The sequence below is a fragment of the Urocampus carinirostris genome, chromosome 4 (genome assembly GCF_059441175.1).
Source record: "Urocampus carinirostris isolate Australia breed hairy pipefish chromosome 4, RoL_Ucar_1.0, whole genome shotgun sequence".
Lineage (NCBI taxonomy): Eukaryota > Metazoa > Chordata > Actinopteri > Syngnathiformes > Syngnathidae > Urocampus > Urocampus carinirostris.
In genome coordinates this window covers 12,469,502-12,487,788 of record NC_142352.1, presented here as the reverse complement: position 1 = coordinate 12,487,788, position 18,287 = coordinate 12,469,502, and the positions used below count along the sequence as shown (strand labels likewise).

General features: G+C 41.8%; 1 protein-coding gene across 2 annotated transcripts in view; it reads left to right on the top strand.

Annotated features, from left to right (window-relative positions):
- The window catches only part of syt7b (synaptotagmin VIIb), a 173,410-nt gene that overhangs the window by 47,832 nt on the left and 107,291 nt on the right, over window positions 1-18,287 (top strand). The window lies entirely within an intron of this gene.

Here is an 18,287-nt window from a genome sequence, read left to right as displayed (position 1 = left end):
ATACAAGATATATAAACTCTCTTTTGGCAGAATTATTCAGATGAAAACACTTATTGAGGTTTGACCTCCCTCGCCAATGGAGCGAGCACAGCCCAGCCGCCATCTTCCCAGGTTGCCCAGGCCGTACTGACAACATTCGGTCAGTAGGCGTGGTTTATTGATGTCACACATAAACAGGAAATGAAGTCACACATAAGCACGACTTCACATTAAAATGAAATAAAATTGAGAAACGTATTTACAAAAAATGGAATGAGACTGATCTTTGAAACGTGACACATTTGTCTTAAAGGCATGCTTTAAAGATAGTACAAAAACACAATTGACTTTCATTGTTTTCATTGTTAATGTTTTTTTCACAAAATTAAAAAAGAAAGACCAAGCATACACAAGCAGTGGCTAACAAAAGTTGATGACTTATATACATGGTACATTAATAGCAGTTTTATAGAATTGTTATAAAATCTTCACGGGCCTAATTGTTCACTACTGCATAGTTGAGTGTTAAACTTCAATGATCATTATCAACTGCTAGTTGCTCAAAAAATTGTTGATAATCAGATATTGAGGAATATTGAGCAATTAGAATTTCGAGAATAAATGCTACAGAGGGATTGATCCGATTTTACATCCTGAAAGTTTTGTGATCGTGCGGCTGAGTGGTTAGCACATCAGTGAGGCAGTTCTGAGGTCATGGGATCAAATCCAGCTTCCAGCGTTCCTGTGTGGAGTTTGCATGTTCTCCCTGTGCTTGCGTGGGTTTCCTCCGGGCACTCTAGTTTCCTCCCACATTCCAAAAACATGCATGTCAGGTTAATTGGCCGGTCTGAATTGTCCCTAGGTGTGAATGAGCTGGTCTAAGCACTTTGCTAGAGCTTTGGGTAAAAGGTTTGTCATAGGTTAAAGTTAGTTCTGTGGCTTTTCATCATAAAGTGTATCAACAATGAACATAGATTACTTAATAAGCTACCATATAAAGGATTATTTAGTGAGTTACAGCTACAGTGTCTGTTGGTGTGACACTCATACTGCAAACTGTAGTTAATATATTGTCCTATATATACTGGATCGCGGCACGGTAGCTGAGTGGTTAGCACATCCGAGGCACAGTTCTGAGGTCATGGGTTCAAATCCAGCTGCTAGCCTTCCTGTGCTGAGTTTGCATGTTCCCCCTGCGCTTGTGTTTCCTCCCACATTCCAAAACATTCATCGGCCGGTCTAACTTGTCTGAGAGAGTGAAATGTATCCCTCTGTGTGCCCTGCGACTGGCTGGCAACCAGTTCAGGGGGTCCCCTGCCCACTGCCTGGCGATACCTGGGATGAGTTTTAGCACCCCCGCAACCCTCCTGAAGATAAGTGGTGCAGATAATGGATGGATAGATAATGGTATTTCGACTTTTGAAGGATTTTATTAACGCTTTGGCAAACACCACTTTGTCTCTGTTAAATAACTGAGTAAGGACATTAGCACATTTCATTCCTCTTGTAAACTAGGCCTGTTGGTTTTCATATATTGGACTTGAGCTGACTTGCTACATTTGTTTCACCTGTCATTGCTTAGCGCATTCCTACCTGTAAGCACTTTACAACACATTATCCAGTTGAAACCAGTCAGGATCATTTGTTCACACATTGGCTGATAGGTGAGGCTGAGTCTTCCCCCACTGGCATCAGCTACTTAGCCCATGTGACAAAAGAAAACGGTGTGCAACACCATCAGAGGGCACAATTGACCCTAAGAAGATCTGTTTTCAACTGTGCGCGGACGGAAACGTCAGTGGTATGGTTACGTCACAAGATCAGCACAACTGACCAAGATAATTCTCCAGGGTAAAGTCCAAGGGGCAGGAGGACAGGAAGACCGAAAAAGAATTGGGCCGACAACATTAAGGAATGGACTGGTGTCAACTTCGTCATGACCCAAAAACTGGCCAGGAACCTTAAATGGTGAAGTAAGCTATCTAGAGTTGGGTCCCCATTGGTGCCCCAACGACCCGTGTGGTTATCCGTGAACTGTGATACACATACATACATACATACATACATACATACATACATACATACATACATACATACATACATACAGGGGATTAGGTCAGGAGGTAGAGCGCTCGTCTTGGGATCAAGAAGTCGCAAGTTCGATTTCCTACGTGGTTATATGTCGAAGTGTCCTTGGGCAAGACACTGAATCCCTAATGCCCCTAATAAGCAGGTAAGAGCCTCCCTATTGGTGTGTGTGTGTGTGTGAATGGGTGAGTGTGAAGCACATTGTAAAGCGCTTTGGGAGGTCTTCATTGACTTGAAAAGCGCTATATAAATGCATTTACATACCGGCACATACATACATACATGATGTACTATGTACTATACACTTTAAGATTTGAACAGAAATAATTGCAGTCTTTAAAAGAGGGTCACACAGTAGGAATAAGAACCAGGAGACGGTATATTCTCATTTAACCACTAAATCAGATAATGGACACAGATGAAAAAGGAAGTTTAATGGAAGACTGATAATATAGTTACAATAATGTCACTCAGTCAAGATCAGAATTTGAATCCTGGCTCATTTTGGGGGTTTTGAAACAAAGCGCATGATCATGTTTTTGAAAAAAAGGGCTCTGATCGTTAAGCAAGGCATTTATCTCAGTCATTTCAAACCCCCCGCTATGTAATCGGTGCTCCCATGGTTCACACTAATGAAGCATATGGAGTAAGCTGTTGACGGTTAATGTTATCTCCTATTCATGAGAATGTCATGGGATTTACAGTCTCCCGAAGGGACGACAGCAAATGACTTCTTCCAAGAAACCAGACTACATCTGGTCTGCCACGTTCTGTATGTTGCCAAAACCAAATCACACATCACTATTTTCTGTTTCTGTGAAAATTCATAAAAACTGACGATCATAGCCGCTAGGGGTTAAGGGAAATTCTCTGCTCATATAAAGCTTTTTGAAGAACCAATAGAAATGATTGTCACTTTCTGCCTTACCTAAGTAATGACATAACAAGACACAATCTTGTCGTGTAAACAGTGAAAAAAACTCAAAGACTACATATTTCTCCATCTGGATGATGTTCACAAAGTGACCAAACTAGGGGTAAGACCGGGCCTAAAAAAATTCAGCCCAACCCTACCTGGGCCCGCAGAAATTAAGGACTGACCCAGTACGAGCCTGATCAAATTTCGGCCCCTCAAATAAAGTGTTTTGTCTCTTGCTGCTGGAGGGAGAACTGAATCCATTGCACAGACACAGAGAAAGAAACAATGAACAATGACGGATGGATAGTTTAAGAAAAAAAAGTCTGGCCCTTAATCCGAACGTGATGACTAACATTTTAGGTCCGGCCCATCCCGGTCTGGCTACAGCTCACGTTAAATACCTTACCTCTAGTCTAGACACATAACGGTTTTATATGTTAGCATGTTTCCCCAGTGTTACCCGAGAGATGAGTGTTGTAATATACCCACATATCGGGTCAGTCTTGGGTCTGGCCTAAAAAATCAATCATTACGTTCAGGTCCGGGCATGCCCCGTGAAGTGCTTCTCGGCGTGCTCGACAAGCTCAGCAGTGTGTCTGGCGATCTTCAGGAGGATCCTCACTGATTACATATAAAAATTCAGGTTTTCTCCGGGATCGGTCCTTCAAGTCAAATTAATTGGTTAGGCTCGGGCTTTAATACCTGCAGGATTTTTAAGGGCTTATCTTACTCTAACTCACATTAACAACAGTATTTCCCACAAAAACAGTGTTCATTTTACCTCTGAAAAGTGATGGGTCCCAGGGACTCGCATGCTCAAATATCTATGGGTCCCAACGGAGATCTATGGGTCCCCAAAATTTAGTGTTATCGAGGGTGAAATTGTAAATTGGCGACAAATATATAAATAAATATATAAATATATATATTCATTTAGTTTTAATCATCACACTTAATTGGTAATACAAAGCAGTTATCACTTCAGATTTTTCACTTCACAAAAATATTGTACATTATACAGAATAATATTGCTGAAATATTAGTCTATATATTCATGCAGTTATAATCACTTCAGATATTTCAGTTCATATATTCTTCGTAGTTTGCTGTCCCGCCACAGTTGTAATGCCTTCTTAAGGTCCAATTGCAGCAACGGAATTTCCATAGCTAATTTGTGGTTTTCGTTGTCGTTGTGCCGATTCAATGTGCTTTTCTGAAAGTTCGTATTGCGAAATGATTTATGCAATCCAGTTTTTTTGTCACGCTGGGTGCAGGCATCACAGAACATGTAGCCTCCATTATCATCCTCCTCATAGCGTAACCAGGAATATAATTGAGTCCATTTTGGCAGAAAAGTCCTTTTCTTCCTAGTAGTATTTTTTTGTCTATCTTTCGTTGAATCGTTTGCTTCAAAACACGTGTTTTCCTTGCCTTCACGGTCTTCTGTAAAATGTATCCGCCATTTTTTCGTGCCGGAATGATTGCCGTTGTTACCACTTTCTGTATTATGTTTCGAATTATTACCGACACTGAAAAAAATACCAATTTTTGGTTGATTTGCACCTAATACCAACTGTTTTTACAGAGGCATACTTCTATTTCACGCGACAACCACCAAAACAATGACGTCATCTCGAAGCAACGAGATCTCGTTTGCCGAGATCGGCGCGAGACCAAAACAACAATGGCGGATCTGCCTGACGAAAAGTTTGGAGTGCGGTAAATCTTTGTTAAAAAAAAGTAATTGGGTAATAATGACAATTTGGTGTCAAAAAAGTTGCATCCCGGGGACGCACGTTGATTTGACACAATGCGTCCCCGGCAAAAGTGATGCATCTAGGACGCAGGGACGCGGGCAAACGAGAACACTGCAACAACCTAACTGTTAAGTTGCTCAAGAGGAGCAGCTACATTTATCCTTTCATGACCTATTTGTAAGTCTCCACACAATATTAGGTGTAAGAATAACAACACCAATAACATAGCACCGCACCAGTTTATTCGAGGTTTAAAGCATGTTTATGAAACGTTTTCTTTCCTACCAATTTCTCAGACTTACCTTTAGCTTGCTTTCTCACACATAGTAAAAATTATCTGTTATTTTAAACACCAGATTGCAGCCCTCAAGGAAACTTCATCTCTCCGTGCTGCTTGCAGACTGTGAAAAACACACCTGTCGCTCAAGAGAATTGACTTAAGAGACTTCTCATAAACCCAGATGCTGTTTGCGCCTCTTCATGCGTATTGAACCGCAACATATGAACATCTGCGAAATGCCAAAGATGTATGCAGTGCCAGAAATGAAGCGTTTTACCTATTGAACCACTTATCGTTTACTGAGGACCATCCCTTGTATGCCTGGCTTGGGTGAGATGGGGTAACTTATAATAATAATAATAATAATTTCCTTTGTATTGTCATTCTTTGTAACAATGTACACAGAACGAAATGTCGATACACCTGACCCGTTGTAGCGAGCCGATGCAGCCGCAGCCAACAGAGGGCGCCGCCATTATTACCAATGTTATAAGTCTTAGGTATGACTCGGCCGAGGCGCGAACCAGCGACCTCCCAGTCTCAAAGAGGGCGCCCTACCATCTAGGCTACTGAGCTGGTTATAGTACCGATAAGGGTTTTTGTGTAGCTTTGAGGTAGACTCGGTTAACAGGTACTGTATGTATGGAACCTTCTCTCAACTATCTGCTTGTAGTAGGAGGAAGTCAAAAAGCAAGAAATAAAAACAAGTAGCTAGACACACTAAATACATATTTTCATCCATCTATCCTCTCTCTATGCTGTTAATCCTTACTAGGATAGCGCCCCGGATCATTCCAGCTATCTTCGGGCAGCGGGCAGAGGACCCTGAACTGGTTGCCAGACAGTAGTAGGGCACACGGACACATACAACCACTCAGACGCTCAGTCAATTTAGACCAGCCAACTAACCTGACATTCTTTTTTTGGAAAGCGGAAGAAAACCTGAGCGCTCGTACGAAACCCATAGGAGAACATACAAACCCCGCACAGGAAGGCAGTGAGTAATACCTGGAATTGAACCCCATGGCTGTGCATTACTCACACAGCTACCGTGCCGCACAAAATACAGACTTTGTATCAATGCACAAACTGATGTACTTTTAATGAATGTAAAGGATAGCTGTGTGTTTGTTACTTTCCCATTGATTGAGATATTTACGTAATAGCATAACAGAATGTTGATGAGATGTTCCCCATAGCCAAGACTTCGGAAATATAGTAGATAGGAGTTGGTGGAACGATGTAAATATCGATTATATTGATACTAAGCAAGTACATGGATTGGATCGATTTTATTCTCTTGGGATTGATACTTCCTGGGGTCTTGGCAAAATTCTTAATAGCACATTTTTATTGATTATTCCTATTTTATTTTCTATTGCCTTTACACTACAAATACAAGAAAAGGCTCTAGAGTAGTGTTTCTTAACTAGTGGGTTGCAGCCCTCTGCCCTGGCAAAATAATGCTAAGAAAATATAATAATAATTGAGGGTCAATAACATTCCAGAACAGTGGAGGGAAAAATGCCCTGCAACTGCGAACGGAGCAAATATATGAGATATAGATTTTATTATGACGACAAAAGAGTTCAAAAGCTCCAGTGTGTTCTGTGCAGCGATGTGGTAGCACGTGAAAGCCTGAAACTGTAGTTTTATGTTGTGCATGTTGAGTTGTTAAACATTTTTGAAGTTACTGAAGTTTTTTGTATTTCATCAAAATGCAGGTAGTATAGCATTCAAGGAAATATTATATCAGTTTGTTTTTTCATCGTTATTTTTAAATGAGAATATGTTCTACTACCGGTAGCACGGCGGCACAGTTCATGTCATGGGAACCTGTCGTGGGTTCAAATCCAGCTCCAGACTTCCTGTGCTTGCGTGGGTTTCCTCCGGGCACTCCGGTTTTCTCCCACGTTCCAAAAACATGCATTTCAGGTGAATTGGCCGGTCCAAATTGTCCCTAGGTGTGAATTAGCGAATAAGTTGTCTGTCCCTGTGTGCCCTGCGATTGGCTGGCAACCAGTTCAGTGTGTCCCCTGCCCACTGCCCGAAGATGGCTGGGATGGGCTCCAGCCCCCCTGCGACCCTAATGAGGATAAGCGGTACGGCTGATGAGATGAGATGAGATGTTCTACTACCTCTACCTCTCCTTTACAATCATTGAATACATTTAAGAAGTAGAATTTTGTTCTTGATTTGGGTCACAGCCAATGTTCCCTCTGAGCTGCGCTGCCCGCACATTCTCAGCGCAGAAGAAAATCTAGCTAGCGCACAAAAATCAGGGCTCGAAATTGCTAATTAAGAAGCGAATTAAGTCAAAGAGACAGTGCATGAAGGTAAAAATAAACGGGTTCCCCTGACGCTGTTTTCTAAATGCGGTATTTTGAAGTCAATCTCGAAGTCGAACGAAGCTAAGTAAAGTCGGTAGAGAACCGGCTTCTTCGGCTCGGCTCACTAAAGAGAACCGGCTCTTTCGGGTCCCAAACGGAAAAAGAAGAAAAAAATACCAAAATGAAAAAGTGGTGAAAAGCTGAGAAAAAAGAAACAAAAGGAAGAGAAAAAAAGAAGGAAAAATTCAGAAAAAAGCCAGAAAAAAAGAAAAGAAAGAAACAAAGTAAAAAAAGGTAAATAGAGAACAAAAAGAAAAAAGTAACATCTAGGAAAAAATAAACACAACGAGATTTTTTTAAAGGAATGAAAAAAACGGAAAAAGAAGAAAAAGTTTATTTTGCATTCAAATAATTACCAATTATACCGAGTCAATCTTGTTGTCAACATTGTACTTCCACTAAAAAAATGTGATTAAATACAGTTCTGTGTTGCGCAACCGACTAAATAAGCGCCCCAAAATGATACTAGGAAAAAAAAAATGAAAATCTTGTAAAAGAATTGTAAAAACAAATGATGTTTGTAGGCCGTACAACCTTTGCAATAGTACATGAGTCAATTCATTCAAAAGAGAAAAAAAAATTTGCATTGCCGCAAACTTAGCAAAATGTAACGTGATGTCAGGTTTTGGACATGTTTGATAATGACTCAGTTTCCACACTTGGGATTATGGTTGCTCACTGTTGTTTCAAGCGTTGCTCACCGACTTTGTGTGAATGCTCAGACCCTTGGAAAATTACAGGGAACATTGGTCACAGCTTGTAACAGGGTGGGATGGTGGCTCCCTAAGTTAGACCAGTTGTGAACCACTGTTCTATAGTACATCTAGGACAACATAACATACAAATTGAAAGTATTGATTCTAATTAGTCTCAGTTAGTAATTTAGTCTCAGTTTAAATGCACCTGCTCTGTGATTGACTCAGAGGCCTGTGAACCGAGTCACTGGAGAACAGACAACATTATGAAGACAAAAAAAAACACCAGGCAGGTCAGGGAAATTGTGGTGGAAAGCTTCAAAGCAGGACTGGTATACTAGAAGATTTCACAACATTTATACGTCTCACAGAGCACTGTGGGAGCAATAACATCAAAATAGAGAGAGCAAAAAAACACTGCAAACCTACCAAGACTCGACCTTCTAAACTTTTGGACCAAACAAGGAGAGAACTAATCAGAAGAGCAACCAAGAGACTCATGATCACATTGGATGACCTGCAGGCATGCACAGCTGAGGTGGGTGCCCTTTGTGCAAGAGCTACAAGAGGAAAACCGATTTCTGAAAGAAAACCATGAAACGGCCTATTTGGAATTTAGAAAAAAAAACACATGGGAGACTCTGATAACATGTGGAACAAAGTGCTCTGGTCAGATGAGACCAACATTGAACTTTTTGAGCTGAATGCAAAGTATTACATTTGACGCAAAGTTAATACTGCACATCACCCTGAAAACATAATTTTCACTGTCAAACATGGTGGTGGTAGCATCATGCTCTTGCTTTCCTTTTTGTCAGCACAGACTGGGAAGAAAGTCAGAGTTAATGGGAAGATGTATGTAGCCTAATACCGGGCGATTCTGGCAGAAAGTCCGCCTGCAAGAGACCTGTGAATACATTTAGCTTCTTTTCACGATTGTTTCTCACATGTTGTTGATTCTTGGAAATTATATAGAGTTTTTTATTTATAAATGTGAAGCCTGAACTATGGCAATGCGTGAAACAGTTGTTGAATACATCTTGAATTGTGATAAATCCCCCTAAACTCTTCTCTGCATTCTGGTCAAGAAATAGTTGAAATGAGCAGCCCACAGGTCACCTCCCATGGCACTGGACCTCCTGCACATTATTCCGACTTAGAGATACTCCACCGCAGGTTGTATATGATTGAATGTGCATATTGTATGAGTTGCAGTAAACTCCAACAGCGGGCTGAACGAACATCGCAAGCATACAAACGCAGCAGGTGGAAGTAGAAGGGATGCCGAAAGAGAAGGCTGTGCAGTTATTTGATAGAAAGCAAGGATGCATGATGAGCCTGCTGGGCTCTCATCTTAGCCAGCTCCATACTGAGCTCACAGGCAAAATTACAAGATTGAGTCCAAATATCTACCGTAAATTCCGAACTATAAGCCGCTACTTTTTTCCCTAACTTTCAACCCTGCGGCTTATTCAGTGATGCGGCCGATTCATGTAATTTTTCTAACGGCTGCTAGCGGCGCTCGAGTGTTGCTACCATTAACTGCCCTGTCAAAGCTATATTATTATTATTAAAGCTTTGAAAACTCTCTCGGTTTACCGTCTTTCTTTGTAAATATGTGTAACCCATGTATAATATGTAGTTGAAACTGTATATTTTTGTAATGTATTTATTTGTATTTATTTTAGACACTTATTCTGATGTGTATTGCACGGGTGAATGAAAAAGGAGGGGCGGAACAAACGCGGGGTGCCGAGTTTAAGTGGGGACCGCTAAAGGTGAGGGACATACAAGGAAAGAAGAGGGGGTAAAAAGTTGGTTAAAGAAAAAGGAGTTGCATGAGTAAATGTGTTTATCTGATATATTTTCCCACCCTTACCTTTGGAAATATACACTTTTTTCCTTGGATTACTTTTAACGGGACCCGGACTCTGCAGGTCTGCATCATACCTTAAGTACCGGTATAATTTTCCGTTCATTTTGCCGGCTGTGATTTTTGGACTGTGGACTTTGATGAAGGACATTTAGTTTCAATCGCGGGACTTGAAGTTGGGTTTGGGTTAATTTTGTGTTTGTGTTACATGTTTGAATGTGGGCGCATGCGGCTTATATACAGGTGCGGCTTGTGTATGGACAAAATCGGTTTTCCTCTTAAAATGTGGTGGGTGCGGCTTACAATCAGGTGCGCTCTATAGTCCGGAATTTACGGTATTTTGATAAGACAAATTCTGCAGCTGATTAGTTTGTATTTTTACCCCATTGTCACCGCTGTGCCACTTATACAAGGGAATTTCACAGCCCTCTTGTTCTCAATTTCCTCATTTGCTCTCAGTGGCGCAGACTGGTGCTCGAATGCGCTCCGAGGCGAGCCGTGAATTCCTTCCGAAATTTAAAAAACAAATCGCTCGGGTTCGTGGTTTGCGACAGGAGACAAGAATCCAATTTTCCAATTAGCAGCTGGTTTGAGTCATGAATCACGGCATCACTTCAAACTAAAATATTGCCAGACAGTAGAGGCTGCGAGCAGGAAGGTTGCTGGACGAGAATAACAATGAGAAAACATAGGAGGGGGTGGCAATCTGCAGCACCTCCGCTTAAAAAGAAACTATAACTGCAATATTAGCTAAAATTGAGGATGGAGTGCTAGTCATATTGGCTCTGAAATAAAAATCTGTGCGAATGGAGGCCTTTCAGTTGTCGTAGCTCGACTGCATGATCCTTGTTTACGCAGCAGGTGTCTCATCCTTGTGTAATCCACAATAACATTGCACGGCCATTATTATTTACTATGTGTCATCATATATATTTTACACATGCCTTATACAAGGTGTTCCAAAGGTCTTGGACACATTTTGACATTCAATTTCTTGGGAACTATTAGGGATATAAAAAACATATGGGGCAGCACGGCGGCGCAGTGGTTAGCGCATGTGCGGCACAGTTCATGTCTTGGGAACCTCCTGCGTGGGTTCGAATCCAGCTCCAGACTTCCTGTGCGGAGTTTGTATGTTCTCCCCGTGCTTGCGTGGGTTTTCTCCGGGCACTCCGGTTTCCTCCCACATTCCAAAAACATGCATTTCAGGTGAATTGGCCGGTCCAAATTGTCCCTAGGTGTGAATGAGCGAGTGAGTTGTCTGTCCCCGTGTGCCCTGCGATTGGCTGGCAACCAGTTCAGGGTGTCCCCTGCCCACTGCCCGATGATTGCTGGGATGGGCTCCAGCACCCCCGCGACCCTGCTGAGGAAAAGTGGTGTAGCTAATGAGATAAGATGAGATGAGACAAACATATGGTAAATTCAGAGATTTTATAATCTCAATTGTACATGGAATGTTCAAAGATCGTATTTTCCCTTACAGAATACAAAAAATTCTTACATCATATTTTTTTTTCAAAATGTGTTTATTTATGTAGTTTAACATGTTATATTGTGTTTCGTTATATCATATATATATTGTTAATTAACATTTCGTTGTGAGATCCTGAGTTGCTCGACATGAATGAGGTTTATTATAAAAACAGTTCTAAACTTAAGTAGCTTGGATGTTCACTGTAGAAGGAAAAAATACATGCAAATATAATTAAGTAGAATAATACATTTTCTTATTCAATTTATTAATTCATTTTATATTTTTAAATTATTGTTGGTAATATACTGATTAAAGGGATAAGCACAATCCTGTCTTTTTGTCATGTCCAGCATGGTCGCCGCGGCGACCGGCTGGCCCCGCCCCCTGGGCACCGGCTGTAGCAGATCGTCTAATTTGCGTTTGTGCTTCTTAAAGGCGGGTTTTGGGGATTGCCGGTTGCTGGTTCATTGCGTTTTCTGTTCTGCATTAATCTGTTCTGTTTGACTTGAGGAAACCTGTGTTTGCCCGTTCTGAGTAAAAGCCTGTTATGTGAGTATTCCAAGTCTGAGTTCCTGTTTGCCTGTAAGCCCGTTTTTGTTTTGTCCCTGAGTGTTGGACAACTTTTATTTTGCTAAATAAAAGTAACTGGTCGTTACGCGATTGAGTTCATCCTTCCTGCCTCCTGCCTCCGATCTGCTCCGGTCCCGTGACACTTTTTTCATTTTCTCCTTTCTTTTTCTTAACTTCTTTATACAACATAATAATTCGTAATATAATGCATCGTACAAGTGAGCTGTTTGAGAGCCGGCTCTCTTTAATGAGTTGAGCCGAAAAAGCCGCTTCTCTAAAAAGAGACGGACTTCCTATTACTACACAACTCGAACTCGTTTGACTTGATTGATTTGCAGTTTTGTGATAGTCGGTGTATACCGGAGGGTACGCATAAATGACAATTTTGCGTTTTTCCGTACAGATTTTCTTGTAGGTTGAACATGTCTTAAAATTCATAATAAACGTACTTTGTACGGCAAAAACGTACAGGTTGACAGATATGAAAGATGTTCAATGTGAGCACCATTGGTCCCATGACACACATCAAGCAAAATCTTGCCAAACGTGTCCCAGTACTGCATTGTCATCGGTTGCAACAGCTTCTGTTATTCCGGCCCTCAGTTTATCCTCGGAATAGCGGGCATATAGACTAACTTTTTTCACTAATGCCAACAAAAAGAAACTGCATGAGATCTAGTGATCTTGGTGACCAGGACATGAAATCATGATCATTCTGCCCAAACGGTCTCATCCATCTGTCTGTCAGTGTTGTATTCAGAAACTGTCTAACCCTGATGTCAAGAACAGAACGGAGACAGGACCCACTTGCGTTACGTTTCTCTCAGTTTTATTGGGAAGAAGGGAAAGGATTGCACCCACGATCCGGTGATTGCTGGTCGCGGGAAGCAGGTCGCTCTGAACACGGAACTAGGACTTCCGTGGCGAGCGATGGCGGTGTCGGGGACGGAAAAACGGGTCAGTAGCCGGGACAGAGAGCAAAAAACGTGGTCGGGATCAGAAACGAGTCGAAAGCCAGTAAAGGAGAGTAGACGTGGTCAGGATCAAAAAACGTGTCGAAGCCGGGGAACAGACAGGAGCAAAAACAGGTGTGAGTCAGGGTCGAAAAAGCTTGCCCAGAGTAAATTGAGGTTCGCAGACGGACAGACAACAGGTGACAGAAATGAGTGGGTTTGAATAGGGATAGGGAGCCAATCAGGTTCCGAGGCAGTTGGCACCAAAGGAGCGGCACAGGTGAATCGCTTTGCTAATCATGACACCTGAGGCTCCAGTGTGGTGACGCTCCATCATGTTGGCAAATAAATACAAAGTCAAGCACACAAAACGCCTTTTCTGGTCGAATGGAAGTCATTAATGTGTCTGGAAAGAAGAAAAAAGTCAATGGCCTTACAAAAAACTTAATGTAATTATCTTTAAAATGGTGCCCCTCTTGTCTGACTACTATTCATCGCTAAGGGGCCGGTCACACAGCCGTTTGCGGCTGAATCACGGCTAAAATTTTGCGTTTTTTTTTTGCCCGTGGTTGCCCGCAATGGAAAATGTGCAAAATTGGCCAACCCGCTGTTCATCGGTGGTATGCCCGCAAAACAGACGCCGGCGACTGTTCCGCTTCCTCATCGCGTCATTTCTGCGTCATTTTCTCGTGTGGACCACGGGTATAAAAGCTCCCGAGCCGGTGTTGTGCCCAAATCCGACTCCTATGCAACTCCTAGGCCCCTAAGGAGATACAGGTACTGTATATGTGCCTTTAGTAAGACTTCTGGAACACCCTGTTTAGTGACTGAAACAATAAGAAATAAGTGTTTTGCAATGTGTCAACACAGGGGAGAAGTTGGTGTCATTACTCGTGATCTGCTACTCTCAGGTTAGTTTTTCGCAATACAGAAATAATATTGGGTAGCTGCAAGCAACAGCCATCTGGTAGGTTTTGGATTAGATCAAATCCTTTGCATCAATCCTGCACTCAGGGCGGTTTCAACCTGTTAGACGGATTGTTATTGCAGTGGCGGATTTATTTGGGCCACCTATGAAAATGATGTGGGTTAAAAAATGATATCAACTTTTTGCCACTTCTCAACATTTTTAAAAGGACAATCCCTCATCAAAAGCACAGCTAGCCTACCATGTCGATTGGTTTATTCCTTGGTTTTGATCGCCTTTGTCGCTGTGGCCACTTTTCATTGTTGGTCCCCGGCTAGCCTGGCTGATCATTGCTTGTTTTTTGGTCGTCAGTTATCCAGTGTTATGTTTTTCCGCCATGGTTGCGGCCGCCTTTCGTTGATCATCCCTGTTAGTCTCATTTAGCTCTCTGTGTAATATTATTGCCAGTTAGATGCGATTGGGCTGTTCGACCTTTGTTGTACCATTACTGCACCCACCTGCAACGCAACGCCAAGGCATCATCCATAAACATTAACAATACGTGGCTTAAAACACTCATAACCTCTTTGACTAATTAACATGTAAACTTATATGGTAAGTGACTTCCTCTGGCTTTCTGTGCGGATTTGAACCTACTACATTTTTGGCATGGCGATGGTAATTACAAAAAAAGGAAAGTTGACTGTGAGGGCCACAGCTTCCAGAACAAGTGTAAATTGGTCGATTTTTTACCGAAATCCAAAACAACTGTGTCTGCCTAGTTTGCCAATAGACTGTGGTTGTTTTCAAAGGATGATATTACCAAGAAGCACTGCCATAAGAAACATGCATACAAAAAAAAGCTATCTGGAAACGAACGCTGTGAAATGGTGAAGCAACTGGAAACGGCACTTTTTCACGAGACCCTGCCAAATCAAATAAAAATGCTACAGAGGCGAGCTACAAGGTTGCGATAATTATCGCCAACCACTGCAAACTTTTAACGGAGGGTGAATTTATTAAACATTGTTCTAAGAATGTCAGGCTCGATAGTCGGCCCTCACACATTTTTCAGCTTACCAAACCTACCCCTCCTTTCTAAAAAATTTGGACACCCCTGATCCAAACAGACTAAAGCAGGGGTGTCAACTCAATTGCACAGAGTGCCAAAACTCAAACCACACCTTTGGTCGCGGGCCGAACAAAATAAATATTTATTGAATACGCTTGACTTTTTTTATTTTAACAAAAATATACATTTAAAACAGACAGGAATATTTTTCAAGAATAAATAAACTTAAATTACTTTCAACAACTTTGCTCTCCATGAAAATATCTCCTGTTAATACTATACGAATTCAAAATATGAAAAAAAAAAAAACATGAATACAAATAAAATATTTGCCTTTCATTTTGGGACTTTGTTTTGGGTAAAACATATGCTGGATCCTCATATTCTTCTTTAACTGTTTATTTTTCTTTATCTTCTGCTCTGCATTCAGGTTTTTCAGCTTACTCGGATGTTTTGTTTTGTACTGCTGTTTCACATTAAATTCCTTAATTACGGCCACATTAGCTCCACAAAGAGGACACACTGGTTTACTGGAAATGTCAGTAAACATATATTCAGCCTTTCCTCTGTTTTCAAAATCAGCTTTTTGCTCGGCCACCTATATATTGTGTAATCCACAGCAACAGAAACGTCACCCTGCTTTTCTCCATTTAGCCTTTTGTTACATCGTGATGAATACAATTTCGTCCCTGGACATCACGTCTCTACTTCCTGACACTAAAGACTCACTATTACTGTAATGCACATCTCAGTCTTGTTTTTCAACTGACGTGTTGTTCGTCAGGTGATAGTTTTAAAAGTCGCTTCGCTCTTAAGGCTACCGCTAACTCGATTGTTGCGGGAACATTTTCGGAAAGTCTTGTGGCGGCAGCAGAAGTGTTGCATTGTGGGATCTGTAGTTTCAGCCTTTCATAGAACCGGGGCATTATACATACATACATATAACACAGCCATATCCCCCTAGTGGGAGGTGGCTAGAGTCATTTCTGACTCTTTTTGGAAGATTGATTCAGAGGAGGGGATTCCCAGCCCCCTCGCTCAACCCAACTGAGGTGTTGGGAGTCATTAGGTGACCGAACCCTCCAATTCCAACCCCTAATGCTGAACGCCAAGCAGGATGCAGCATTATAGTAGATGTATATGAAATCATTTTACGGGCCAGATTTAATTTACACCAGGCCGGATGAGCCTCACGGGCCGTGAGTTTGACACCTATGGTCTAAAGGGCGGCGATTGAAATGTAACAAGAGAGAGATAATGAGGAGCACGACGGCGCAGTGGTTAGCGCTTGTGCGGCACAGTTCATGTCATGGGAACCTGTCGTGGGTTCAAATCCAGTTCCAGACTTCCTGTGCGGAGTTTCTATGTTCCACGTTCCAAAAACATGCATTTTAGGTGAATTGGCTGGTCCAAATTGTCCCTAGGTGTGAATGAGCGAATGAGTTGTCTGTCCCTGTGTGCCCTGCGATTGGCTGGCAACCAGTTCAGGGTGTCCCCTGCCCACTGCCCGAAGATAGCTGGGATGGGCTCCAGCACCCCCGCGACCTTAATGAGGATAAGCGGTACGGCTGATGAGATGAGATGAGATGAAGAGAGAGATAATACTGCTAAAAATATGATTTAGACAAAATCCACAGTCTCTGCTTGGTTTAAAACATTTATATGTTTTCACAATTCACAACGGGAATTCAAGAAAAAAGTTAGTGGATAAAAGACCGATTCAGCGGTTTGCAGGTGGAAATAATTTGTTACTCGTGAGCTGGCTGTTTGCTGCATGAAGTGTCCCTAATTGAAAGAAATAACGAGATGTTCTCGGAAAGCCGGTTGCCGAAGGATGCGCGACATACATCAGCTTGGAGATAAAACGGAAGCAAGTAATTGCGAGGGTTGTAGACCCTTGATATGATCTCTTCCTGGCATGTGCACATCGTCTATTTATACACCAACAGGATGAAACCGTTTTCGACACTTCTCAGTCTCCCTCATGACTATGATGAATAGAGGAGAGATACGGGCCGGCGCTTCGTGAAGATTTTCTACCAGCTTTCTCTGTTTTGACCGAATGTGAAGCTATGTTTTGTCAGTTTTTAGAGCAGGGGTAGGGAACCTATGGCTCGGGAGCCATATATGGCTCTTTTCATGAGTACATATGGCTCCGAAATAAAACATCTCTCTGTGGCGTTCCAAAGTGATTTCATCCCGATTTTGGTCCATATAAAGCCAAAGCAACTTAATGCAGAAGTTCGATAAGAAACCATTTAAACTGATAAATCAAAACGCTGGCAAACGACTTTGATTGGGTAAGCAGTACAGGTGGGCGGATCCCTGCTCACAGCGCAAGGCACTTCCTTCTCTCTCTCTCGTTCAGTGCAGTCTACACCGAAAGTGAATATGACGATATGCTTATCGTTTGCAGTCATTTGTGACATTTTTACAAAAGAACTTTGCATGCACATTGTTTTGAAACCGTTATTAAGGACAAATTTCAGGGAAAAAAAATTGCCTCAACACTCTTAACTCAAGGTGGAAGACAAATTGTAAATGGCATATTTACCATAAATTCCGGACTATAAGTCGCTACTTTTTTCCCGAACGTTCAACCCTGCGGCTTATTCAGTGATGCGGCCAATTTATGTAATTTTTCTAACGGCCGCCAGCGGCGTTCGAGTACAAAAGGTAAGATTTAGACCGGTGGAATATATGCGGCGAGGAAGACATGCAAATTGCAAAAAGAAAGGCACACGACGTAGCTTTCAAGCTAAAAGCAATCGAGCAGTCGGATAAAGTAGGAAACAGAGCTACTGCACGTAAATTTTACTTTGCGAGCGTGTTGCTAGCGTGTTTTCGAATAAGGGAGCGTGGGACGACATCCATATAACAAGGTCTCTCTCCCCTACTGGCGAAGACGACTTTGAAGACATCGTTATAAGGAGGAAGATGAGGACGTTGTACCGTGATTTCTACAAGTACGGTATATTTATATAACGGACCCGTTTACTGTGGTGCAAGCGTGTTGCTAGTAGCGTTTTGCTACCCATCACAGGCACGATTTGGGATGAAAGTCATAATATTATTATTAAAACTTTCAAAACTCTCTCGGTGTACCGTCTTTCTTTCTAAATATGTGTAACCATGTATAATATGTATTTGCAACTGTATATTTTTGTAATGTATTTATTTTAGAGACTTACTCTGATATGTTTTGTACGAGCGAATCAAAAAGAAGGGATGAAAACCACTGGGGCTGACGGAAAGTGGAGTAAACGTGAGACGTGTTTGTGGAAGTGGCGGACAATAGTGGATATATATTTTTCCCACCCTCACCTTTGG